General features: G+C 45.0%; 1 protein-coding gene across 3 annotated transcripts in view; it reads right to left on the bottom strand.

Annotated features, from left to right (window-relative positions):
- Positions 1-27,191, bottom strand: part of RNF152 (ring finger protein 152) — an 88,786-nt gene that overhangs the window by 41,060 nt on the left and 20,535 nt on the right. The window contains exons 3-5 of one of the 3 annotated variants that reach the window (XM_077181860.1): positions 24,589-25,957; positions 16,500-16,607; positions 3,087-3,194 (exon numbers count right to left, since the gene is read on the bottom strand). The gene's annotated coding sequence lies outside the window, so the exon portion shown is untranslated. Of the gene's footprint in view, positions 1-2,428; positions 2,580-3,086; positions 3,195-11,480; positions 11,652-16,499; positions 16,608-24,588; positions 25,958-27,191 lie in introns of those variants that run through there. The other 2 variants (XM_077181861.1, XM_077181858.1) reach the window with 2 other exon arrangements.

Below are 27,191 nucleotides of genomic sequence, written 5' to 3'. Positions count from 1 at the left end.
CAAGCACAAACTAATGCTCCATAAAACTCCAGCACAGAAGCACCACTGCTCCTGCTCTGCCAGTACTGGTCCCAGGTATGGTCAGCTGTTCTGGATGGAACCCAAACATGATGTGGCATTTGTTCTCGGCCCCATGCAAGGAAAAACGATGAGCAGTTCACACCCTAGAAAGCTTATGAGAGGCAGCCCTGAGATTGAAATCTCCGTATGTAAACTTGCTTTCAAGTATCCCTCTAATTTCACTGGGGGAACTCACATGACTGAAGTTAAAGCTGTGCTGAAGCCTCTGCTGGACTGTGGCTGATGGAGCTCCTGATCCAGTTCATCGAGGGGTCAAGGTGAGAACCCTGAGCTGAAGCCAAGCACAGGTATGACAAAAACATATCCACAGATTTTGACAAAGCTAAAGGACCAAGTGAGTCCCTCAGGGAAGGGTGACCAGCACCCAGAAAGATCTACTTGCCCATTCCCTGGGCACTCTGCTAAGCCACAGCAGGTCTTTTAAGGAGAGGCTCATTCTGAGCTCTTGCATTTCCATGTATAACCTAAACACACGATATTAAGGCCAAAATAATATTTCTTGTCTTCCTGGCATTTCTAATCTGGATATCTCACAGCACTATCCAATACTCCCAAGAAGACTTCACAATATATTTCTATCACGTGTGGTCCAACCAACTTTCTCCCAGAAAAGCAGCAAAAAACAGGTATCACTTTACTTTGTCTTCACATACCTGGCCAGCTGTCCAAACCCTCTGAGAGACCTCACAGCTTTGAGCCAGAGGCTTGGGCTGTTCAACTGTACTGCCAGCTTGTGCATAGCGGGAATTTTCCAGAGCCCTGTCCCAACATCTGGTGGCCGCCAGTGCCACCAGTGCCACAGCCAGCAACAGAACAAGGCTTTCCCAGCTTTGCACTCCTCAGCCAGGACTACTTTTACACTCCACCTTCCATGCAACTAGTAAGAAGGTGAAATCCAGCTGCACACTGTTACATAGCCAAGAACAGAGTTTTCAGCAGAAGGGTTTTTTTCCCTGATTGCTATTGTTGTCATCCCATAGGCTCTACATTAGCGCAGACTCACTGGGCATTTCAAAAAGGGCCTGTGGTACAAAAAGGTACTGGGCCTGTGGTACAAAAAGGCTGAGAACAGGACCTTCATACTCATCCTAAATTGAAAGGCTACAAGTAATTTCCAACAGCCTAAATCAGACAAAAAAATCCAAGTAAATCTGCATCAAAAACTCTCTAAAACATACTAGTTGAAAACAAAAATAAAAAGCAACAAAAAAAAAAAACAACTATGGGCCATATCGATGAGGAAGAGGAAGAGTTTTAGTGAGCAAACAAGTGCAGAGGAATTACTATGTTTACAGTTCAATTAATGGGATCTCATCAAAATCCCGTTTGCGCTTTTTTTTTTTTTTTTTTTTTTTTTTTTTTGAGACATCTATTACACAAATACACACTCTTAATGCCTCGCCGGCTGGCACCCTGGTGCACGTATCCTGTGTATCCACATTTCAGGAGAGGCAGAGCTGCTCCCGGAGAAGTCCCTCCACCGGACGGCGTATCGGAACAAAGCGCTTGGGTGACGGATGTCGGCAGGGTCCGTAAATCACATTTTTGGCAGCTCGACCTAAGCTGGGTCGGCATCTAACGCCGTAAGGAACTCTGAGCGCTGCCGCTCCGTACAGCGGGGACCCTACCTGGGCAGAGGGCTTCACGCTTCTCCTCCAGGCTAGTTAAAAAAATAATTAAAGCCTTTTTCTAAAAGCCCGGCGAGATGTCACTTAATGACAGCACCCGAGTTACCGCGTATCTTCTCCGCTAACTGCCGGCATAAGGAAGGGAAATCAACCCAAAAAAAACCCCCAAAAAAGACCAAAACGAACCCAAACCAGCGCAAAAGCACCACCGAACCTCCCGCTGGAACAAAGGACCCCAGCAAACCCCGTCTCTAAGTTATCTGGATTTACTTGCTCGCAGAGCACACGGATAACCCTCCTCCGCTCGCAACAGCGCTGGTGCGATGCAGGCGCGACCCCGCCGGGTTTCGAAGTAACCTCGGCTCCCGCCGCCCTCCCGGGACGCGGCGGCGACGGGCGCTGCTCGGCCGCTCACCTGCACCGCGCATCGCGCCGCGGCACCGCCCGGGGGGACCTCTCTCTACCGCGGCCACCCGAGCGCGGCGGGGCCGGCCGGGGCAGGCGCTTACGAAACCCGCGTCTGCCCCTCGCCCGGGCGGGAGGGAAGGAGGGAGGCGTGGCGGGGGGCATCCGCGCCCGCGGCGGCCCCGCTCCCCGCCGGGAAGAGGAGGAGGGAGAGGCGCCCGCGCCACTGGATCCACCGCGCGCGAGCATCGCCGGCCGCCCCGGGGGGAGGCCGGGAGGGGAGCCCCGCCGGCGGGCAGCGGGCGCCCACTGACCTTGCCGCCATCCGCCGCCGCCGCCGTGCCTGCCCGCGGGATGGCAGCCCCGCGCCCGCCGCCGCAGCCGGCGCCTTCGCCCCGGCAGCCGGCGCCGCCCCCCGTCCCCCCCGCCCCGCCGGGGTGCGGGGCCGATCGAGGCGTGGCCGAGGCGCCGGGGAGCGCCGGAGCCGCCCCGGACCCCGGTGCGCCCCACCCCGCCCCGGCCGGGGCTGGCCGCTGCTCCGCGGCGGCTGCTGCTGGCCAGGCTGCCCGGGGGGGCCGGAGCGGGGCGGCCTCGCAGCAGCGGCAGCCGCGGACAGCCCGTGCCCCGCACGGTGCCACCCGGCCCCGCCAGCGGCGAGAGGGACGATGCAGCGGCCGGAGGGTTCCTCAGGGCTGAGAAAGGGCTCTGCGGCTTTAAGCTGTAGCGTGTTGTGCCACCTGGCCCAAGGTGAGGGACAGCTGCACCTGAGCGCATTCCCGGCGGGACGGAGCGGCGCCTGCCCCGCGCACCCTGCGGAGCTGCCCCCGCGGGGAACGCGGGGCTGTCGGACACCCCGCGCAAGGCAGGTTCTCCGGCTCAAGTGACTTGAGGACCATTAATCTCAGCTGGAGGCTTAGAGCTGTATTAGTAGCGCGCATTAAAGTGGTATGTACATGTGGTGTGTTGTCTTACCACAGCAGACCCAGGGCCAGGCGAGGGAATAAGGCCTCGTTTTTATCCACTGCACCAAGGCCTATGCCGGCAATAGAGCACAGGACCACAGATTCGTTTCTTCTCTCCCTGCAGAGAAAACAATCCTATTTCCATCAGCAGTAAAAGAAAAAATGCATATGTACCTCCTAGCGTGTCGCATGGGATCAGTAATGCCAAGCGGCAAGAGCTACAAATGGCAATAGTAGGCAGGAGTCTTTCACTCCTCATTGCCTCATTTTTTTGCATATCTTGTGTTTTTTGGGGGCAAACAGTTGCAAGAGGTGTGAACACAGACCTGTAGGTTATCCAGGTGTCAGGTTTGTATAGAACACCCTTCTCCTCCCCATATCCTGTAGCTCCACGCTGAAACTGTTGCCTAGGAAGGAGTAAGCCCTCTATAATCAGCTAAATAAATCATTTTCAGAAAATAAAATTCCTTTCCCCCTTCTTCACTGTACTGGGGCTGTTTGCAGCGCAAGGTCTCCAGCGAGCCAGGCTTACCACTAGGGAGAGTCTATAATGCATTCACTAGTACAACTCCAGGTTCTGCCATAAATATTTAAAACTCAATTACCATTCTCACAATGAACGTTTGAAGCAGATTTTTGCATCCCACAGTGCTTCTTGATTCAAAACTTCCTAATGAAATAATTGAGATAACACAGGAGAAGTCAAATAGGTCAAATTTCAGCCATCAGTTTGAGTCTGGTTCCCCCTTCATGTCTGTCTCTGAAGTATTAGTCACTACCATCTCTGACCTCTCACGATGTATTTTACACCACAGGCATCATTTTAGCACATGCAGCTGACTTTCGCTTCTCTGTTGATCAGCTGGAAGGACTGTGTGAAATATTTTGCCGACCTCCCCTTCCCCCCTCCCATTGCCCAGCTGAGTAATCTGAAGAGCAAACATCCAAATTGCTTCTTCTGAGGTGTCCCTTAAAGGAACAGGGGCCTCCTGCCATCCTTCCCTCTGCTCTTGGGGATGGGCCGTGTCCCATGGCCCCTGATGTGACCCACACCTTCCCACCATGCCCACTCAATGTTCTACAAATTTTGTTCAGAAAAAGCCTTTGAGATGCTGGAGAGGGGGGCTGTGCAGTTTTTTTTTTTTACAATTTAAGAAGGTGCTTATGCCAAACTCACATCAGGCATTTGTAGAACATCCTGTCTTTGAAGAGTCACACCAGGTTTGGAAGGCACAATTCCTTACATGCCTCTGTGCTCCATGTCCCTACCCTTCCAGGGGTCATTTTCCCCTTTCTTCTTCAGAGAACAAATGGCATCTGCACTACAGGCAGTGCTATGGTACCAGATATCCATGGACTCAAGGGAGGAAAATGCATTACAAAATGGAACCAAATGTCACTCCAACTCTGCACTGGTCAGCCCTTCTGCAAATGATGTCCACCACTAAGGCAGGGGGGCTACACAGATGTAGAAAAAGATCACACGCTTGCCAAGATGGATCTTGCGGTGCAGTGTTGAAGAGCATTTACACAATGACTCAATGGTATTGCTGTTGTTGCTGCTGTGATTGTATCATTACAGCAGAGTTTAGCCAGCTCAGCTGAGACCAGTTCACCCCATACACCCCCATCCAGGTTAAGCAGACAGCAAACAATCAAGTCCTTCAGATCCCACATGCAAATACAAGGTCCTGGTCTGGAGGGGCTACTGTAGATTTTAGCATCTGACTCCCTCTGCTGAATGGATTCCATGCACAGCTCCTGGCAGAAGTGCTACCAGAGAGATGCAGCAGATGAGAGGAACTGGAAAAGGTAATTACTCCCAGGAGGATCCCTGGATTGCCGCCATGGTCCCCAAGGCTGCATCTGTTATGAGTAGAGTCTGTATAAGTCTCTGGGGAGGAAATCTTGAAAAGTTCACAGCAATAGGCTTGGGAAGAAAAAAAAAAAAGATAAATAGATTTCATCTTCAGATTGCTTCACATGGTTTATTTCGATAAAACTTTTCACTAGGAGACGGTTTTGTAAAAGGCAGCAAGTTCTTTGGTACTGCCCTTTTCAGTTCCTACCTGAATAAAAAGGATGAAAAGGGTTCATCCAGTGCCAGAGGCATCAAAAGACAGAGGAAAGGCATGCAAAGGCAGCTGTGCTCTTCTGCCCTTTGCTATTCTCTCACCAGTCTGGTTGGATATGGGGACATTTCTTTTCCCCCATCTGGATTCTTCTAACAATTTGTATAATTTTAATTTTTACATCATATCTAACAGTCAATGAGAGCAAAGAACTGCTATCAGATGCATTCACTCAAACATACCCAGTACTGGGGAGGTGGGAACACCTATCATTCACAGAAATAACAGGAGCAATCCCTGCAAGTGCTGGGGTAGCACTGGGATATCATAACAAAGGTAGCTAACTCATGGTTTCTCCATTATGATCACCTAAGAGACCTCTAATACACAATATGTATGTAAGACCTCAGTGTCAAACTTTCAGTTCCAGAAACAAGTCACCAAATAATCATAAAACCGAACGGTTTTATGGGAGCTTGTGAGCATTTTAAAAATAATCAGCACATAGGGGATCCATTCCTTTTCATTTCTGAGTCAACACTGGAGGTTTAAATCATATTTCCAATGTTTATTCTGTTATTAAAAAGCCTAAGAACTCTTTTTAGCACAGTTTCCTAGAGAAACAAAGTTTATATTACCTCACTGTGTCTCCTTCTATCTTCCTGTATTCTTTCAGCTGCTTTTGAAACTGTTGGCAGAGGAGAAGAAATCAGACAGTAACGCCCCTAATTTTTGTTGTTGTGTATTAAATCATTAATAGGGCAAAGAAATCTTCTTTGAGGGAGTGGGGTAAAGAAGATTCTTTGAACCCTCCCCAAGCAAGAGGCAGGGAGAATTTAGCTCTTTTCCCTTCAGTGTGGCAGTCAGCATAAATGCATGAGACAGCAGTACCTCACCAAACTTCATAATATCCCCTGCTCAGGTAAGATCTTTTAGTGGGAAAAAATGAAGACTTCTAGGATCTCAGAGCTCTGGGACTAAGGGGGGAAAATTACATTGACCATTAAAATTGCTACTGAATCAAGGCCTGTCAAACTCCACACCTTGCACAAAAGCTTCACAGAAAGATGTTGCCTAAAACTGTGAGACAAAAGTACAGCCCATAGCGATTAAATGATTAAAAAAAGCATCTATAGGTGGAAACAGCTTCAAGGCCTGCTGATCACAGGTAATTGTCACTTCTCATATTGATACCCTGTGATAAAATTACAATGAACATTTTGGCTCATTGAAATCTGACAGGCTCATACACATTCCCTTGTTCTCTTCCATAAAACTCTGCTTTATTGTATGCTTTAAAAGATTCAGCAGAGTGAGTATTTTTACAGGTCGCTAACCTGAAAACAGGCACGTAAAAAGGATGCATATTTGTGGTAATTCCATTTAATAAATTGCTGTGAAACCCCAGTCTCCTTTGAAAAAGAAAAAAAATTCCACCCTAAAGTTAACAGGAGAGCCTTCACCCCTTCATTAAGATTAAAGGCTTCAAGCAGGAGAAGATGGTCAATGTGCCTACCTTAAGAGAGCAACAAATTCTCTATTCACCAGTATGCCATTCAGCCCACTTTTTGTCCTTGGGTTGGGTACAGAAATTTGATCAATAATTTTCTCCTGATAGCAATAGTTGGTAAATGCTTATCTATTAATTATAACTTGAATAATGAATCATAGAATCATATAACCATAGAATGGTTTGGGTTGGAAGGGGCTTTAAAGATCATCTTGTAAAAACTCACCTTCCATGGCTGGGACACCTTTCACTAGACCACGTTCTCAGACCCCCATCCAGCCTGGCCTTGAACACTTCCAGGGTTTCCACAGCATCTCTGGGAAACCTGTTTACAGTGCCTCAACATCCTCACAGCAAAGAACTTCCACTGAATTTCCAATCTAAACCTACTCTTTTTTACTTTGAATCAATTCCCCCTTGTCCTGTAACTACATGCTCTTGTAAAAATCCTTCTCCATCTTTCTTGTAGGCTCTCATCAGGTACTGGAAAGCTAGGTCATCCTGAAGCTTTCTCTTTTCCAAGGTGAACTACTCCAACTCTCTCAGCCTGCATTGACATACCAGGTGATTTAACATATGTAAGTACAAAATGTAGGGAAGTTGCTCCTTCAGTACCAGCTTTGAGCCTTTACACTCAAAGGGGAGATGTCCCTGGAGGTAATTCACAGCAGAAATCCATACTCTGAGTCACCTTCTTGCTGCCTGGGCTAATCTTCCTCCACAGATAAGATAGGGGGAAAAGTAGTGCAAAGAGCCATCTGAGGCTCCCAATCTTGGGAAGCACCTGGGTCTGCTGACACATCCCTTTGCTTCCTTCAAAGCGGTGGCCCCTACTCCTCTCTGTGAATCACCTTGGAGGAGCCACAAACCCTTTATCCCACCAACCACGGTCCCACTCCTGGCACAGTGTCACCTCCTGCCTCTGGGCAGCATGTGTGGATATGCCTGAGATGTGCCACCCATGTTGTCAGCACAGCATAACCGAGGAGGAAGGGGACCTCTGCAGATCCTCCTGTCCATCCCTCTGCTCAAAGCAGGGGCAGCATCAGCTGGGCACTCAGGGCTGTCTCCTGCTGTGTTTGGAACATTTACTGCCAGTACAGAGAGCTGGATAAACACACCAGGGTGCTACCGCAGCAGTTGCTCTCTGTACAGTCCTGGATATTGTCTCTGCTGCTGCAGCTGTCACAAAATGAAAGGGAGGGGTTGTTTATAAGCTCTGGCAATTATCTCCAGAGCTGCACTTTTCTCTCCCCTTATCCCATCACCAGGTGATATTTAGAAAAATACACTTATACTAATCTAATCTTTGTTTTTCACTGTACTGAGTCATGCCTGTATCTTCTTAATAATTAATAGTTCACTGTATATTTAACAGAAGAGAAAACATATGTGAAAAATATTTTCACATCAGTGAATTTCAATTACCAAAGCCTGATTATTTTAAAAACCCTAACTCTTCCTTTATCCAAAGCAACACTGAATTCGTTGCTGGGCACTAACTATATTGGAAGTCCATTAGTTAGACAGCCCCTCAATCATCTATGTTAATTCATTCTCCTCTGAAGTAGATGAGTTTTAAGAGAATTACAGTCCTCATATACAAACAGCACCACAAATAAATGGCATGAAGATATTTCATCATAATTTACTAAGTGCAACAACTACTTCACTGTTCAGGACTTGCATACTAAAGCATCAGGATAGCCCTTTGGCATCAGCTCTACATTATAAATACAGGTAGTCCTATCACTGACAAAAAGCTCAATTAAAAAGAAAATTGAGGTTTCAAACATAAGCATTTAAAATTAGAAAACACCCAAATTAAGGCTGACTGTGCAAGTCCTTCCTGACATAACCACATGCTTCCTTTACACGAGTGCATGCTGCTTTTCACAGCATCCTTGGCTTCCCTTCAGTTGCATGGGATCTCAGAAGCACAACCCCAGCTTCCTGCTCCCCAGTGCCAACCTCCTCTGTCATCTTCTCCTGTGCCACCACCCAGCTTCCATGTCCCAGGCTCCCTGTTCCCTCATTCCTGGTTCCCAGCCCTGATAGGCCACTTTCTTCTCTTCAGCACCATCTCCTCCATTTTCCTTGTCCAGCTGTAACCCCCATTTCATCCCAGCAGTTTCCAGCCTCAGTTTCCAACCCCAACTCCCAGACCAGGTTTCTTACAGTGAGGCCCAAGTACTTTCTCCACTCCAAGTCTCCAGTTCCAGTCTTTCACTGCAGGCTGCTTTAGTCCACCTGTTAATGCTAACTCTACAAATAAAGGCCAGGTCCCTTCCTCACTGCTCAGGATCCAGGAGGTCACTGACACAGAGCACAAGTCTCCATGGCTGTACCAGGAGGCACCAAGAAGAGCATTGCCAGAAACCTCCTCCTCAGTCCCTGCAGCCACAGACAGACCAGAGCACAAGTCTCCACAAACTGAAACATCAAAGAGAGCAGCAGCCACACTTAGAAGCCTCTGCCAGGAGTGTGCAAACTGCAGTTTTCCAAGAATTTATAATTTAGCTGAATCTGGGTATTTTTCACAACCAGGCAGTGATGAATGTTATGTAGAAAATCTAGTTTCAAGTATTCAGTCTTTCACAGGAAAAAATGTCATAGAAAGAGCTGAACAGCCAGAAACATCCCTCCAGAATCAGACTGAGGTATTCACCTGGCACAGAAAATGTTAACCCAAAAGATCAAGGTTTCAAAGTTACAGAAGATGAAAAGGAGAAAAAAAAAAAAAAAGTGGTGCAACTAAACTCTGGCATTAATTAAAGCAAGCTGAGTAGAAGAAAGGTTATTTTCTCTAGCTTAGCAGAAGTACCAGATATATTATCCTTAGGATAGTAAGAGTCCACAGTTCACACTACAGGCCTTGAGAAAATTAAATTGCACTGTGTAAACACTTTAGATATAGTTCATTAGGACTAGTCACCAGGTTCAGGGTGCTTTACACCCTGTGACTGGTGTTATAAACCCTATGGTTACCCCAGGCAGAACACCCAGCCCGTGTCCAACAAAGTCCAGCAATCATCCAGACACATCGTGTCTGTCATGGTGTACTTTAGCAGAGAAAATAAAGTGAGGTATGCAAGTCTCTGTGTTTATGCAGACTTGTTTTCTTGACTTTTTACACTACACATTTCCAAGCCACTGGCTGATCTTTCCAGCTCTTACCTGCAGGACAAGCTGCTCTGAAGCATCCTCAACTGAGTAACTTTACTCACTCAGTGTTAACAGAATGAGAACCAAGGCCTAGAATTTCAGAGTCAAATGTGAAGTGCACACAGAAAAACAAGCACACTGAGATATTTATGTGCTGGGTGCTGGCATGGCAGTGACTGCACTTCATCCTCACATTTCCTGAAAATTACATCATTTATCATTTAACGCTACAGCTGCAGATTCCCCACCATTTACAATGAATTAAGTAGCAGAGCTCTTCAGGAAACCCCATGGATTTCCTGGGATAGACAGTATGGCTGGTTAAGTACATGAATATATGATGTAAATATTTTTTTGTTTTATTGGGGTTTCTGAAAATGAAAGGATCCCGTCTGTGCCTTGCAGAGGGGAGGGCATTGCTGGTAGCCATTAAACAAATCAAAACCAATGCTGTCCCTGCCAGACATGCCTGGTCAAACTACACTGGTTGATGATAACCTTGCACAGCAGTCTTTCATTCAGGGCTTCATCCTGCAGTCCTTACACCCCTGGAAGAAGCTTGAGGAATTTAGTGCCGTCTAATTTGAAATTTATTTCTGCTAGCAAATGTCTTCAGGACACACCAGCCAAGGCAGACACATTCAAACCTATGTCAGCCTGTTCAAAGTCCGGGGGACTACATTGCTGCTCAATGTCCAAATGGGCTCCTGTCTCCTGCCCTGATGAATTCAAGATGATTCTCAGGGAATTTCTGCAGTCACAGAGCTTCAAAACAGTCTAATCCCAGCCTCATTCAGTTAGTAGGTGCTTTTTCAAACAACCTACTTATGGTCTGAGAGAATAAGCTTCTTATTAAGTTCATAGATCAGTCTCATTAGTACTCATTCTTCCAGAGCTCCAGTTAAGCATGTTCGTGTTTTCTAGAACAGCACTGCTTGTATCTCACATAAGATTGCTGCCAGAAAATAAGTGCAGAGTTCCCAGTTCAGACCTGTGAGCTGCAAGCACTTCCTTAAATCCATGTCAAATGTCAGTCCTCTAACATGGTAGCTCTTTCATTTAACTCTGATCTAAAAAGAGGTGCTCAGAACCCCATTTTCATACCTTCCTTAAGGGAGTACAGACCTCCATAGAGATGTGGCTGAAGGACAAAAAACTGCCTAAGTCTTATTTCTGAAGTCAGATGGGACTTACACCCTTAAAGCTTTTGAAAAATTTACTATGTTGCTGTTTGGGCTGAATAAAAATTACCTGTGAGAAAGGCTTTTCTTTTCAACACTCTTTTTAGACTTGGAAAAGGCTTACTCAGGAAAAGAATTAAAAAGATTAGGCTGTTTTTCAACTTCACAACTTTCCCAATTTTTTCAGATTCTCTGAAGGGGCCACTGGGTGCTGGTGTGACTTGCAGGGCCACACCAAGTCCCATTAAAGTGAGTGGTGGAGTTTCCATTGATTACAGCAGGATTTGGAGGGTCCCATACAGAAGGTGCTCTAAATCTAGGAGAGCTAATGTTCCCACCCACCTGTCTGCAAGGAGTGAGCACAGGACATGCAAGGAGGAAGTAAAATACATTTCTCTTTTTTGCAAGGAAAGTTTGCCTGATTCTCATTTATTTCAATCCCAGTATCTATATTTCAGCATTAATAATGAACCAACCTGCAAAAGTAGCTCATGGAAGCTGCCAGGTTTCCACCAGGGAGACTCGAGTTTGGCTGCCCAAGGCAGAAAGGAGCTTTGGAAAGTGCTTTGTTTAAAGTTGAAGTGTTCAAAACTGTTTTGCACATTCATCATCCTCAAAGAGAAGTGCTTGGCTGCCCTCCATGGAGGGAGGGGAATGTGCAGCAATGGGACCCTCAGCAGCTGCCAGCAAAAAATAATCCAGAAGAAATATGAATAAATAAAATACATTTTGCTAGACCTAATATTACACAGCTTTCTTCATGCTCTCCCTCTAACACTGTAATTCCCTTCCAACCATTTCTGGTTTTAGTTTTTATCATTGGTTGTTCTCTTCCTGTCTCTCTTCCTTTAAAGCCTAAACTGTGGTTTTCTCCTTACCTGAAAGTTTCCCCTCTACATTTCTTAATTTCCTACTAATTTCTCTCTTTTAATCTGCTTTTAAAATCATTCTGATGCAAGTCCACAATACTCTGCAGACCTCCAAGCCTCTTTTATCTTACTCTTTTCTCTGCAATGTTTCCTTTCATCATCCTCTTCCCAACTTTAACAAAGATTTGCCTATGTGTGGCAGAACTCAACTCCATTTTAAAGTCAGAAGTGTTTTGCTTTCTCTGGATATGTTTCTACACCAGTTGTGCTAGTGACAGATGAGAAAACACAGATTATCTACTGCACTGTATCAGAAGTGGAAAAATCAAGTGGTCTGCAGGCTCTGAACTCAGGATCATCATCTTTCAGGCAATGCCTGAATGGAATCATGAGAGAGACCAAATTCAGCAAGCCCTTTTCTTGCTTGAGATGTCTTCTTTCCTGCTCGTCATAGCTGGCTTAGGCAAATTGGGCTGCTCTCCACAGGACACTCACTGGCCCAGATAGTTTCAATCTTGTTCATTGTGGCTTTATCAAAGTTAGATCAGGAAGCATAATTCTCAATGCTAGGATTTTATTTTATTCTTTCCACCTCATGCCAAATTAATTCCTTCTCTGCTGCTATGAAGTGCTGCTATGAATGAACTCCTTAACCATCCTCCTCATCCTTCCTGTCTTATAAATAACAGCATCCTGCTCCATCCAGATCCAGCCCCAGCCAGCTGGTTCTGTCCTTTAATTTATGAGGAAAACTTCTCTGATGTGCAATGCTGGCTCCAGGAGACTGCCAGATGGCTTTTGGCAGAAGTGCTCGACTGAACAAGGAGGACCAAGCTACAAATCTGAGGTGAGGAGGAGCCCACCTCTGGTGCCTTGGTCCCGCTTCTCTCAGTGCAGCCAATCCTTGCCTCGCACTGAATTACTTCTGAGCCCTAGAAAAAGCTGCAGTTGCAGGTTGCTGCTTGCCAGAGCCTAATGCCAAAGTCCTACCTGTCCAGACATCCCATATAACAAGAAAGTGCTGATGGTAGCATGACAAACCTCTCTTTGGAGCTGATGCTATGTAGTCATGTCTGCAGCTGAAGACCCAGCACAGCCTCACCAGCGGGTTGGTTCTTGTGAATGCTATTTTAAGGCAGACGGGGTGCACTGGTGTTGCCACAGCATGAAAAATGAAATTTAAAATAATGAATATTTTCAGAACAAGGTTATTCTGACTGTCTGTGAGATGTGATCTTTTTCTCTGAGTACATGTAGTGCATCATCTCATTTCATTCTGCCACCTGTAAGCTTAGGCAAGAAGAGTGTGCTATGGCATGGGGCTCTCTGCATATGGACTCACCGGCATTTCCTACAGAGCTCTCACATGCTGCTAATCACTTCTGGGATGTAGGGATTTGGGCGTTTTTTATGGAGTAGTATCAGAGGGAGAGTCTCATTTTAAGAACCGTGGCTGCTACTTGTCCACAGATGTTTCTGCATGCTTATCAAGATCGATAAATAGCGTCAGTCACCCCCCAGTGATGCACCCTCGCCGGCAGCGATTGCTCTGGGTCTGGAAGTTGTCAAATCTCTGTTTATCTGCTGATGGCTGAACTACTCTTATCCCGAGTGTGCCTCTTTCAGGAAACACCCAGCAGAGTACTCACGCTGGCCAGAGATCTAATTGCGCTAAACCTTCATCTTCTAATGTTGCAATACTGTAGCAGCTGCCGATTGTCTTAGTAAAAAAAAAAAAAAAAAAAAAAAAAAAAAAAAAAAAAAAAAACAAAACCAAACAAAAAAACCCCACAAAACCAAACAAACAAACAAACCACCACAACAACTCTTAACCTGTTTATCACCAGATAAAAATACCTGTTTTCTATAATGTCCCGGCGGTCTCGGCCAGGCCTCCCTGTGACTGTAAAGAGGTGTTTCACTCACTAACCTGTCCTCAACGTCTCTCCTGGCTTCTTCCCTCTGGGCACCATGTGATAGCCTGGGATGTGGCAGGGATGTTCCCTCCAGAAGCTGATAGTAATCATGGTCTTTGCCTCCTCATCCTCTCCCTCCTCTGTGAGTCATCAGGAATCACTCCCAGTCTTTTGTCTCTTTACTTGGGTGTCATTTACTTGGGTGTATTCATGTTCCTCGTCTTTCTGCTCTCGGCCCTTGATGGCCTAGGTCTTTGTTTGTCCCCTGTTCTAATTTGTCCTTTGTTTGAGGAGCTGTGTGCTGCGGAAGGGGGAGGGGAGGGGGGGCCTGTGATTGTGACAACCCGCTAAACTGAAGATTTTCTCTGTCCTTAGAAGGAAAATGCAGCAAAACCAAATTCCTGTTCACCCCTTTGCCATACTTTGCTTTGTCCCATTTCTCATCTTCCCTCCATCTGGGAGCTCCCAGCCCACAACAGCTGGTTGTAGCCTGGAATGGGTGGTTTTCTCCAAAACTGAAGCAAAGCCTACCTGCATTGGAGGACGACCATCATAACAGAAACGTCACTAAAGTAGAAAAATTTGGATGAAAGGGGGAAAAAAAATACCAGCACTGTATCCCACACATGAAAGTGCAAAGTAAGCAGTTGCTGCCCTATAAAGCTTGTTTAAACGCCCGCGGTTTTGAGGGAGCTTGGTACCAGCTTTGGCTTGCACAGTAGAATTGCAGGCCAATGCACATCCATCACTCTAATTTTATACAGCTGCATTATTTTCACAGTTTATGGTGGCACCATCTCGTTTATGAGGTACACACTGCAGTTACACATATGGCTGTATTATTTTAGGCACTGAAAGTTCAATTAGTAGTTTCACTGAGCTAAGACTGTCAAAACAGCAACAGGAGTACACACCATATTGTAGCTGCCCAAAATTTATATATGTTTATGCAATAAATACATTGCAGTTTGTGTGCTACAATTTGGGTCACTGGTTCTAAAATAATACCAGAAACACCAGGTGAAATTCACTGTCACTGACTCAGTTTCAATGACTGTGGCTCCAGCTCTTCATTTACACCTGGGATAATTATGGCATGATCATGGGTCACAGAAACACTGCTTCTTCCCTGCCCACAGGTGTCATGAGACAAAACACTGATTGAGCCACCGGGTCTCTTATTCACAGACCAAGCCTTTAAATACAAATTCATGTTCACCCCATTGCCTGAGCAGGAGGGTGCCAGAAGCTGGTCTTTGGAGACATCTCTGTCCATAACACGTTATTTGAGTCATGTGCCAGCACCATAAGTGATCTTCCCCATTAAGAAACAGTTTTCTAGGGAAAGATGGGCAGGATGGGGAGAAGGAGAAAAATTACACAAATTTCCTGGGTGATTGTGCTTGCTGAAAAATGTGCCAGTTTCCATGTTGCTGATTTACTCCTGGTGCATTAGTCATTAGGGAGGGTAAAACCACAGTGATAATGGAGGTGCTATGGGGTGCTGCAAACAGATTGCAAACTCTGCTTTAGTCAACATCAGTGCTGACTTCCCCCAGCATTTGCATGCTAGCAAATTTAGCAAAGAGGTGGCTGTTGTTCAAAGTTATGAGAAAGAGCTTGGTTCCTCCCAAGCACTCATACTGCTTCTGAAATGCTGACCTTCCATGCAGGTGCTGAGCAGTAGGAAACTCTGAAAATCAACTTTTCAATGCTCCAGTTTCTCAATATGCAAACCAGAGAGAATAAAAACTACCTTCAGGTGCATTCAAAAACTTGTTTATAGTCTTCCAAGCTTTCTTCAAACCCTACCTGCAAGGTACCACTGGGACATGAAGTGCAGTGAAGTTTCCTTCAGCTCCTATGGCTGGTTCTGGTACAATGAGAAGAGGAAGTGGCCTCAAGGCACCAAATCCAAATTAACAGATGTTTATAATAGTCCTGTCTTCCTCCTTGCTCCACAAAATAATGGATCTATCCTTATCACCATCCTTTACACATGCCAAATATAAATATAAATAGGAAAATACTTACAGCAGGAAATGAAGACTTGCTGTGGGACTCAGCCTCTGAGCATGTTTTCTTTCACATCCTGACAGAGCCTGGCATAAATTCAGCTTTTGACACACAAGGGAAAGTATACCTTTTTTGCTCTACTTTTTTGGCAGTTGTCATTAATTTGGCTCGCTTTCCCCTGCAGTAATGTTGACAAACACATTGCTCATGGTAGCATTTCAGCAAGCCCATTCAGGCAATTTATGTTTCAATATTTACAGACAGCACTGCCTCATGCCAATTTGATCTTTTTGTAATGAAAATGTTTTGACTTGAGACAGAGTGAGAACTTGCCTGTCACAGCCACTGCGCCTGAAAGTTTATACCCCCAGTTTCACACTATAAAGAAATGTATTAACCCCCATATTATGTGGTTTTCTAGGTTTAAATTGGTGTGTTTCCTTCCTGTTCTGCTCATTGACTCATTTCCTTAAATCTGACTTGAGCTTGCTAGTGAGTTTTAGCCTCAGTACACCAGTAGTGGCTGTAACACCCCCAGTTCAGCAGGAAGAGAGATGACAGCAAAAGACAAAACATTTTCATTACTTTCATGAGATAGTACAAATTATTATCTTCTGATAAGAAACAAGGAGAAACAACAGTGGACAGGACAACCAGGAACCAACTGAACTATTTCTTTCAGAGGGAACCTTACCTGTCACTCCAGTGTCCAAGCATGTCTTGTAAAAGCCACAGAAATGCTGACCTGGATTCACAGAGTTGTCATCAATTCTCTCATGTAGTTGAACGTGTTTGAATGTCCCTTACAAAAGAAGAACAGAAGCCAACAGTGCTTTTTTCAGGAGCTGAGGAAATCAAAAAACAACTGCTTTTCTCCTCTACCTTAACAAACATTTAAGGTTTCTGGTAGTCATTCTGTCTGGATCACAATGAACATTTTCCTTATTATAAGTTCCTCTACTTTTTCTTTTTTTTTTAAGTTGATTAAACATTTATGATTTTAATCCACCAGAGCACAGATTTCAACAGCAAATGTGATCTTGCTTTTCCATGCTCAGGCAGATATTTGCTCTAAGAGATGCCTTTGAGTGTAAATACCAAGGATACAGCAAATGTTCTTGATTCAAAATTGCTTTAAAGCCAGCAGCTGTCTGCTCCTTTATATCTAGTCCATGATTAAAGAAATGTTTTATTGAATGCTTGCCCCTGGCTCTCTTTCAGCAAGGTGAGAGACCTATTCCCTATTCGTGAGATGAAGCACATTGTTGTAGGAATGGCTGGCTATTCGGTGTCAGCTGGGCTGTGCCCAACCTCCAATGGCTCAAGCACAATTTCCTGCCTGCAAGTGCACCCATTTAGACATCTAACTACATGATCTGCAAGGAAGTGCTGTGGCTCTAGTTTTTTTGCCAGCACTTCAGCATAGATTTAATAATGAACTGCAGGCACCCTACTTGATACTCACATTTAATTGCACCTAAACTGTCAAAATGCAGCCTTTGATCAGGGGCAAGTTTCAAGCTCTTGCTTGTGGTTAGGGAGGGTGTTACAGGAAGCATCAGGCTGCATTTGCAAAGAACCCAGATGCTTTAATTTATGGAGAATTTGTGGGTAAAAACGCTATGACAATGAACTGAGACCCTGCCATTGGGACAAAGCTTTATAAGTCCAAGACTCACACACAGTCAGGCCTTGATAGTCTTTGGCCTTGAGCAATTCTTTTAGCCTCTTTGGCTCCCCTAAAAAGATAATGTGATAACACTTCACTTCCCTCACAGGCCTTAGTGTGAACTCATTACTTAGTGTCCTTAAGATGCTGTGTAGATAAAAAATGCAAATGACAGCAAAGACCAAATCCTCATCTCATTTATCCCAGCTGATAATAAAGTGAATTGAGGTGGAGCCAGGGAAACCCAGAGGAAGACTTGGCTGTAGGCTTGAAGCACCATGACTGATCTGTCTCTGCAGAGCTCACTGAGGAAGCTTCTTGAGGAAGCTATTCCAACCAGCTCTCTGGCCTCAGCTGGCACAGAAGCCTCATGCTTATTTTATTTTGTTGCTGCTTCTTTTTTAAATTGGCTGCCAAGGACTCAGTACTCCTGTTTATGAAGCCAATGGGCTTTGGCTTTTGTTGATCTGCAGGCAGAGCCATCTCCTCAGGTTCTGCAGTGCAGGAGGCATCACTTTGGGGCAGGCAAAGGTGACTGGGAGCCACCTGCATCCAACTCAAACTCTGTGGATGAACCAGCACCAGTGTGCAGAAACAAGCCCCAGAGAAGCCCTGTGAGGCTGGGGTCATCTGGACTGGCTGCTGTAGTCATCAAGTAACAGTCCACCCTATAAAAAGAGGAGCAGAAAGGCAGGTGTGATGGCTAGGGTCATCCCTTCAAGGGAAACAAAAATGGGAGACTCTCCATCAGCTGAGTGAGGAGGCTTGACTTTTGAGGCTGTCCTCTCTCTGTTTTGGAGACACTGGCACTGGGTCAGGCAGAGTGAGGGGTAAAATCCCCCTCGCCCCAGGCAGCTGAAGCACTCTGCTGGGACCCACCAGCAGCACACATCCAGGCCCCACCTCTCCTTCTTGGGTATTTTGATTGTAGTGAAAGGCTCAAGAGACAGAGAGAGGAAAAGCTTGTTCTATGCTTGACATTTGAATTGTGAAATGCTTCTAATAAATTGCATCTCAAGGAAGGGTTTCATCTGATCAGCATTTGGATGAGTCTGATACTGAATGACATGGTATCCTATAATACACCACATCTGAGATTATTATTATTATCATTATTATTATTATTATTACTGTTACTACTACTATTATTATTATCATTATTATAATTATTATTATAATCTCAGGGTCTTGGGAATCCAATCAAGAAAATATACATAGTGGTTTATCTAGCCTAGACTATACTAAAAGAAGATCGAACTTACTGTCCCTTCTGCCTGTTTAGTGAGAAAGGAATGTCCTCTACATGTTCTTTTGGGGAAAAGTAAAAAAAAACTGAAAAAAATGTTCATGATACTCATCCATCAGAAAATCAGGGGAGACACCACTAAGGATCAAAAGCTTGTCATACACACAGCTGTGAACTCACTAGTGGGGTAAAGGATTGTTTCCTCCTTCTCTCCCAACCCCACAGTCCCTTGTCTGTCTGGTCCCTGCTTCATGCTGGGAATAAACACAATCCCAGACCCAATGGACACCATAGGGTTTATCAGCTGCCCCAAAACTGGTGCAATGGTCCAGCTCATGGAAAAGCCTCAAAGAATAAAACACACATACAAGAAAAGATACGGTACATATCATACTAAAACATCTCCAGACTTAGGCATTTCCCTGAGTCATGGATGCACATGACTTTCGGGTTCCATGGACCTGCCCTTTGCATGTGCTTCCTGGGCCATGTAGCTGCCTTTACACAAATCATGCAACAGAGAAGGAGCAAAGCACAAGCAACAGCCAACAACAGTATCATTAGCTTATCAACCTTGATTAATGGAGGTGAACAGCATTTTATGGCAGGCAAAGTATGTAATAGTGGCCATCTCAGGCTTTGTGGTGATAAATGGTATTTTCAATACCAACATTATGGTTTTCCAGGAGTAACCTTTGATACTGAGAATAAATATGCATTTCTGCTTGTGGCAGGGAAGGGAGCCAGCAGAGCCGTGCCAGAAGGGCTGCCCATGTTCCCCATCTCTCCTGCCAACCTTTCTCACACTTGCAATCAGAGTGATATCAGTAATTCACCTCTAGCCCAAGATCCAAGAGCCTGAAAGTCACAAGTAACATTGTCATCACCTCCTGTGCCTCACCAACAGCAGTGGTGCCTCAGAGAGAGGAGGGGAGCAGTGGTGAGGTTGCATGGAGAAGGATGGGGAGGGATGGCTGTGGAGAGGAGCACTCACAGAGTGGCACTGCCCAGCCATGCTCAGCACTCTGAGCTCATGGGTAGCTGCTGGGCTACCAGCACCACCACCACTCCAGGGAGAACCAGCATCCCAACTGCATTGCTTCCTGTGAGGCCAGCATACAGATAAAAATCCCCCAGGTAGGTCAGTGGGACAAGGGTTTTCTTTTTCTGATGATTCTGAGAAACTTATCCTTCAGGAAGACTGGGGTAAGGTGCCATTTGTAGACACTCTGTGCTAGCAAAACACTTTGGTGATGCAGATTTCCCCACACTGGCTTTGGTTAAAAGCCTTTAAAGCTCTTGCACACTTCTGTTGCCCTAAGGGAGAACTATCACCTAAAAGTCTGGTGCTTTATACATCAAAGGATGTCAAGAGTAAAATAAAGCTAGATGTTTTCATAAAAAAGTATCATCTTAAAATCCACTTTGGTGTTGTTGAGTGAAGAAGCTAGGATCTGAAGAGAAGCTTAAATAAAAGCTCCACTTAAAAAAAAATAAGATAAATACAGAATATTTGTACCTTGGGACATTTGTTTTCCCTTTTGAGACCCCTCATGAGCTATGCTGGTGTTCAGCTTCTGACTCATGTGCTTGTTCTCAGGAAATTAAACACCATATCCCTGATTTTTTCTTTACATGAACATAAGATGAGCCTGTAAATGTAAGCTGTCTCCACATTTCTTAGTGAGCATATTGCAGCTCCTACAATTATCTAAATAAAATGCACATAACTGTAAGCTAAATTGCCTCTTACACCATTAACTCGGATTTTATCTGGCTGTTGTTAGGGACAACCACATGTCACTTATGGAAAGCCAGGGGTTTTGAGATGTAAGCACAGGGGATTCATTAGTTCCCCAACATCTGATCTGACCCATCTTTAAATAACAGACTGGCTTTTCAGAGGGACGATCCTCATCACTTCCTTAAATTGCTCAAGCCTCCTTTAAGTGTCTTAGACTGAGCCCATTAATGCAGAACTACCCGTGGCTATGTGCAATCATGGTATTTGTGTCCAGCTAAAGGGCTAATTTTTTTTCAAATATCAGACCACCAGCACTTGTATAACCACAAGAATGATCCAGAAAAGAAAAAAAGGTTTGACTAAACAGGATGAAAGAGACACCAGAGGGACAAACTTGGTTCAGCATATACATATTATACAAACAATAAATGCATACACAAATATACTTTAAAGCAAAAATGCAAAATACCACTAATGCTCATGGTTCTTTCCTCCAACCCAAGAAACACTATAAAGGGAAATATTTTTGAATTTCCTTTTTGTCCGAGGTCCTGAAAGCAAAACTGGTAACTGGTAGAAAAGAAAAAGGAAGCCAAATTTCACTGAATAACCCCCAAATTAGTTAGAAGCAACCATGCAAAAAGATTGGCAAATACAAACATGTTGAATTCAACTCTTTCATGTTTTCTTCATTTGCAGTAAATCATTTGCAGTAAATCACCATCCTATAAACACTGGAAAAGACTACTTTTTGTTTTAAATCTTTTCAGCCAGTGGTGCCTGCTCAGAGCTAATGTGTATTGTGCTGTTTGCATCACGGCTGCACCAGGCTGTTTCCTGAGAGACTGGCTTTGCATTGCCTCCAGTGCCCAGCAGGACAGGATACAGCTTATTACTGTCAGGATGCACCGGGCTAAGTACAACCAGTCCAAACAGTTCTCTGGGCCAGCTCAAGCAGAAAACAAAAGCTAGAGTAAAGTGGCTTTAAAGTAGCTACTCCCAGAACTCCATTAATCATCAGTCTGCAGGGTCTTCCTCAATCCCATGAACAAGCAGGTCATCCACCTCTGATTGGTAACCAAACAGGGTTGCCTTGTTCCAATGACCTGGGAAGGAGGAGAGAGAGCTGGAGAGCAGTCTTGAAAAGTGTAAGGGTTTATGCACAGCAAAAGTGCCCTTCAGACTTTATGAAAGGCTGTTACGTACAGGGGCATCATACGTGCTATGCTACTGTAGGTCTAAGTCCTAAATTTGTATTTTATACACAGAAACTAATGTGGACTGAAGATATGGACTGCAGAGGCACATAATAAAGTGCTTCTGCATCTGTACAATTTTCCACACTCCCTTCTGTATAGCTTTTACACTCGTCTGTCCCCTGAAAAAACCCTCCTTCTAAAACACCCATAACTCAGCAGTTTTGAAGAGGCAGGTTCAGCCAAGCAGAGAAATGCAAAGGTGGGAATCAAGATCTAAACCTGAAACTCACTGAGCTCAGGCTCTAGCAGGGCTTTGATCCAGAAACACCTCTGGTAAATAATTCTTTTGATTCCCATATTGTTTGGGGCTCCAAGAGGGTACACTCTTTTCTGTCAGGAAACAAAATCCATGGAACCCTCTTTTGGGGAAGGATTTTTCCTATGCTGCATAATGATAAATAGCCAGTCCTTCTCTTGTACAGCTGCCAAACCTCTTTTGTCACCTAAGCTTTCTGAAATAGAAATCTTAGTTTAGGATGACATTGGGGCTGCTTCTTTAAAAATGCCAAACCAAGGAACCAACTTCTTTCCCATGCAGGTGAGGCAAGTTTTCTGATACTTTGGGGTTAATTCAGCTCACAGCTAGCAATGGGCATGTTCCTAAACAAAATTCAATTTTTCAAAGCATGGCTAAATAATGCAGCATGTTCCTTGGGGGTCCTAGATACTTCTAGAAGTCCTTCATAGCCTGGAATTAGTTTGGGGGACATTAGACTTTAAATGGAAAGGCAAATTTAGTCCAACATTCTAAATATGGTCCTCAACTGTGGCTTTAGTTGGCATGAAATACCTTATTACAGAGGACAGCAGTGACAAACTAAACAGCCATTTCCTCCCCCACACAAGGCAAAAGTGTAAACTGAACCCTGCCAATCATAGCACACTATTAACAGTGGCAATTACAGATAATCACCACAATTACTAATAAAACATTATCAAGGGTAATAGGATGGGTAATTGCTACCTTTCATTTAAGAAGGTCCAAGACCATGGCAAGACACTGTCAAGAAGGATGATTCCCAGCTCCCTTCCTATTTGATGGCACCCGTTAGGAGACCCCACAGCTACAGCTCAGGAAGAGAAAGAGCAAAGGGGTGTCAATCCTCTTCCCTGGAAGCAGCTCCCAGGGCAAGACTGGGAGCACAGCTGCAGTAAAAAGCACCAGCAAAATAACTACTTCTTAAGCACTGTGATACCTGAGTGTGACTGAGATGGCCATGGACACCCTAAAATATTTCCAGCTTGATGCTTCCCAGAGCCACAGTTGAGGATCATGCTTGCAGGCTCCAGCTCAGGACAGGCTCGTGGCAGCTCTGTGGCTTGGCTTGACCCTTAGCACTGATCTTTGGTGTCCATCAAGCAGGAAAACACACATCCTCCCTCAGTCCCCCAAAATGCCTGGGTGTTGGCTCCAGGGACAGAACACGAAGAGCTGTGGGAATTGAGTAAATCCTTAGTTCCAGCCTAGTATGCATTTGCAAAGGCAAAAGTTAGTGCAGTAAAATTGTTAGGCCACCAGCCTTCCCTGGCTGAGAGTCACCTCTTTACATGGCCATTGGAGGACATAGGAGAAAGGTATTTTTCCAGCTGACCTGCTGTCTTCAGAGGTTTGCATTTTACCTCACTCTCAGACTGATTTCCCACATTCCACGTTAAATTATATATGAGTAAGTAGTAACTTGCAGGGGTGTGCAAAGTGACACAGACCAGCAGCAGCAGTTCCCATGCTGAAGAACAGCTCATACACTTGTTTATTCTGTCAGAGGAGCTGTGCTGAGATGGATGTTTGTGTCCTCTGCAAAGAAACAGCAGTGACTGTAACCTGGTGCACAGGCACTGATTTGACTGGCATACATCTAAAGCATGGGTACCCAGTTCCTTGGGGATTATTCCATGAGTAGCCCCTCTGAAACCATTTGGGTAGGCATGGAGTGTGCAGCATGGTCCCATTTTGTGGGGACAGTACTGTTTGCACAGGGTGCAGCAGCAGGAGGCTCATGTGGACAACAGAGAAACTCAGTTTGTTTGGCTCATTTTAATATATTCAAGTGAAGGAAAGGAGTCTCAATAATGGACAGGATAAGAATAAGCTCAGTCTTGGTCCAAAAGTGAAGTAGAGAGTAAAATTGTTGCTCTTCTACATGTCTTCTAACAGTTCACACTGAGCATCAAATCAGGAGCTTATCTCAATTCCCAGCACATGCAGCTTTTTTTCCCATTCACCAGAATATTTGCAGTCACAGGTAAAAGTACCTTTTATTGGTTTTACAGTCCCCTTTTATTGCTGTAAAAGAAACAGGATTTGAGTCAGTAGCAACTATGTGTTGCTGAGCACAGAGCAAATTCCCAGGGCTTTTTATTGGATTTCTCTACCTGGTACTAGGCAAATCCCCCAGGGGGATCAAAATTACTGCAAAGTCCAAGAGGAGCAAAAGTTTCACAATAAATAGCTGGCCCAGATCCAGCAGGCAGCCTGGAAGGTTGCCAGGCTGCTATGCCTGAAGTAAAGATGGCTGGAATCTGCAAGTCAGGTCCCAGCAGTGTGAGCAAATTCAGGGTGATTAGCTGGCAGGTCGGTGCAGCACGCACTGGAGTGGGAGGGAAGTCACACAGGTCTGCTGAGCAGGTGGCAGAAGGTCAGGGAGGAAGAGGACACCAAAAAGGAGTGAAGAGAGAGTCTAGCTGATCAATGCACAGAAAAAAAGCCCCTTGCTATTAGAGAAAGTAGCACAAAGGCATATTCAAGTACTTCATTGCATGTCTGCCACATGTGTAAACGGGTGACAAGAGTATCTTTCCAACCCTTAAAACAAGGGCTGGAAAACTATAAAAAAACCACTTTAAAAAAAAAAAAAATCCACCCACTTGAAAGTGTATCCTTTGTTGACAATAGCATGACCAGCTGGTCAAGGGAGGTGATTCTTCCCCTCAATTCTGCTCTTATGAGAACTCGCTTGGAGTGCTGAGTCCAGCTCTGGGCCTGCAATATAAGAAGGACAAGGATCTATTGGACCAAGTCTGGAGGAGGAACATGAAGATGACCAGAGGGATGGAGGATTTCCTCCTCTGTGGAAAGGCTGAGAGAGTGGTGGTTGTTCAACCAGAAGAAGAAAAGTCTCCAGGGCGACCGTACAGCACCTTCCAGTACCTAAAGGAGGCCTGCAAGAAAGGCAGAGAAGGACTATTGACATATTGACAAGGGCATGTAGGGAAAGGTGTCCCTGCTCATGGCAGGGGGATTGGAAGTTGGCAATCATTAAGGTCCCTTCCAACTCAGACTATTCTTTGAAGATTCTATAAATTTACTCTATAGTTAGAGAGGAAGCAGAGAAAAGGAATTTTGCTGGAAATTTTTGGTGGAAATTTTCTGCAATATTTTCTGTGATTTACACACTGTCCAGTTGCCTTTCCAAAGATGCTTTATAGAGAAAGTGGGGGCAACCACCCTATGATGGCTCAGCAAGAATGACCAAGCGTCTGAAACCTGAGCAGCATGCATACTCTGAGACACAGTCATGCAGAGATTTGAGGGCAGCCATAAATTCCATACTGTGAATAACTGAGGCGTTCTGCCCTCTGCAAAACATCACTGTTAAGAACTTCCCCACTCTGAAGGCAAGCCCATGCTGCCAGCAAGGACAGTCTACAAGGGCTATGGTGGAAGCTGCTGCATTGGAGACAATGTGCTCCCTTTTCATAAAGCTGCTTTGGGGCCAACCCAGAAATCCTCACTCTCACCTGCAGGGCGCACTAGGAACTACTATGAAATACAACTTTATCAGTTCTAGAGATATGGATGTCAAGTATGAGCATCTGGAACAAAGCAACTTGAGAGTGGATTCCTATGAACTGTACTAAGATATAAATCTCTTTGATGGACAACCATTTTTGATAAGGCATTTCCTGAACAGGATGAGGAATCATGGTTAAATTCCTAGAGACTGATGAGCAGTTCTGGGGAATGGGAAAGAAACATGCCAGGCCTGAGCAAGGAGGGCAGCACTGTTTTTTTCTCAACTTTTCTACAAACATTTCTGGGGATTAACAACATGATAGATGTAACTGAAAACACTGGATGGGTAGATCAAGCATATGGAAGAGCTACTTACATTAGGCTAATGCATGTTTTCAATCTATATAACTTTGCTGTGGATTTAAATCTCAGCAAATGGGCCTCTTCTCCTAGACAGCTTCACAAAGTCATCTTATCCACCCTTCACTGCAGCATCTCTGTCTGTGAAAATGAGATTAATAATATTTGTAAAATATCCTGTGATCTCTAGATACAGGGTATCTCTACACCATAGAATTGCTGGCAAATAAACATGGCTTTTCTCTCCCACTCACTCAAAGCCTCAGGTCTGGATATCAAGTTTTCATGTGCAGTAGAAAGGGTAGAAAAATCAGGCACACCAAGCTCAGTTGCTTTTTCATCCTTCAGCCCAAGGAGCCACAGGTTGTGAATGACCTGGGTTTTACAGCTCAGGAGGTCATGAATGGGAAGAAGAGTAGAGAGCCTGTTCTTATGGTCCACTTAATCTGCTGGAAATCACCGCTGCCCAAACGAGGCAGAGCTTTAGCCTCATCTGTGGCTCACATTGCCCTCCCCAGGAGCCACAACCTGAGATGTCCAGACAACTGCTGGGAGGAACAGCCAGGGCTACAGTCCAGCGGCCTCTGCTGGGGCTCCTGCCATCCATCCTCAGCCAGGAAAATATGCAGGAGGAGCAAAGGAGAGGAGGCATGACCTTCCACAACACCCTGCAGAGGCAACTCCACACCAGCTCTTTGGAGAGGAACAGTTTCAGTCACCATGTGTAGAAGATGCAAGACAGGACTTCTACCTACTGCCACCACAATGTAACTTGCAATAATGAGCAGTAAATGTAAACTGTGGAGTTTCCTACCACCTACAGGAAATTTCTAGTATTAGGGAAGTGTGTGTTTGTGTTTCTCTGTGACTTTGCACATACATTCAAGCTTATGTACTTTAATGATGTTGGTTATTACTAGGAACATGGATGAGCACAGGCTCCATTTGTCCTGCAAGATTTATAACAAAGGAACAAATTGATCCCTACTTAGGCATCATGCAAGAGAATGGGACTGAGCAAAAAGGCAGCTCTGCCCAGGCAAGCTTGTGAAGCAAGTTCAGGAAACCCCATCAAATCAAATCAGAATGTGGAGATTCCTCCAAAAAGTCAGAGCTCAGTGCCTGCAGTGCCAAGCTGCTTGTAGAGATGAGGTATTGCTTTCCACAGATGAATTTTGCAGAACCCATTTCTTGATAACAAGTTACAGCAGCAAAGCACAAAAGGAGCAACCTTTTTGCTAATTTGTTATTATCTTTGGAGAGGTTTGTGTAAGAGCATGTGAATTGTCTCACACGAGCACGGTTCCATCCAAGGAGACCATGAGATTCACAGCCTGCTGGCATGAGGATGAGGTCTAAATCTGAGCTCAGTGTT

The sequence above is a fragment of the Agelaius phoeniceus genome, chromosome 1 (assembly GCF_051311805.1).
Source record: "Agelaius phoeniceus isolate bAgePho1 chromosome 1, bAgePho1.hap1, whole genome shotgun sequence".
Classification (NCBI taxonomy): Eukaryota; Metazoa; Chordata; class Aves; order Passeriformes; family Icteridae; genus Agelaius; species Agelaius phoeniceus.
The sequence above is the reverse complement of the archived record's forward strand: the minus strand, read 5'-3'. Positions and strand labels throughout refer to the sequence as shown.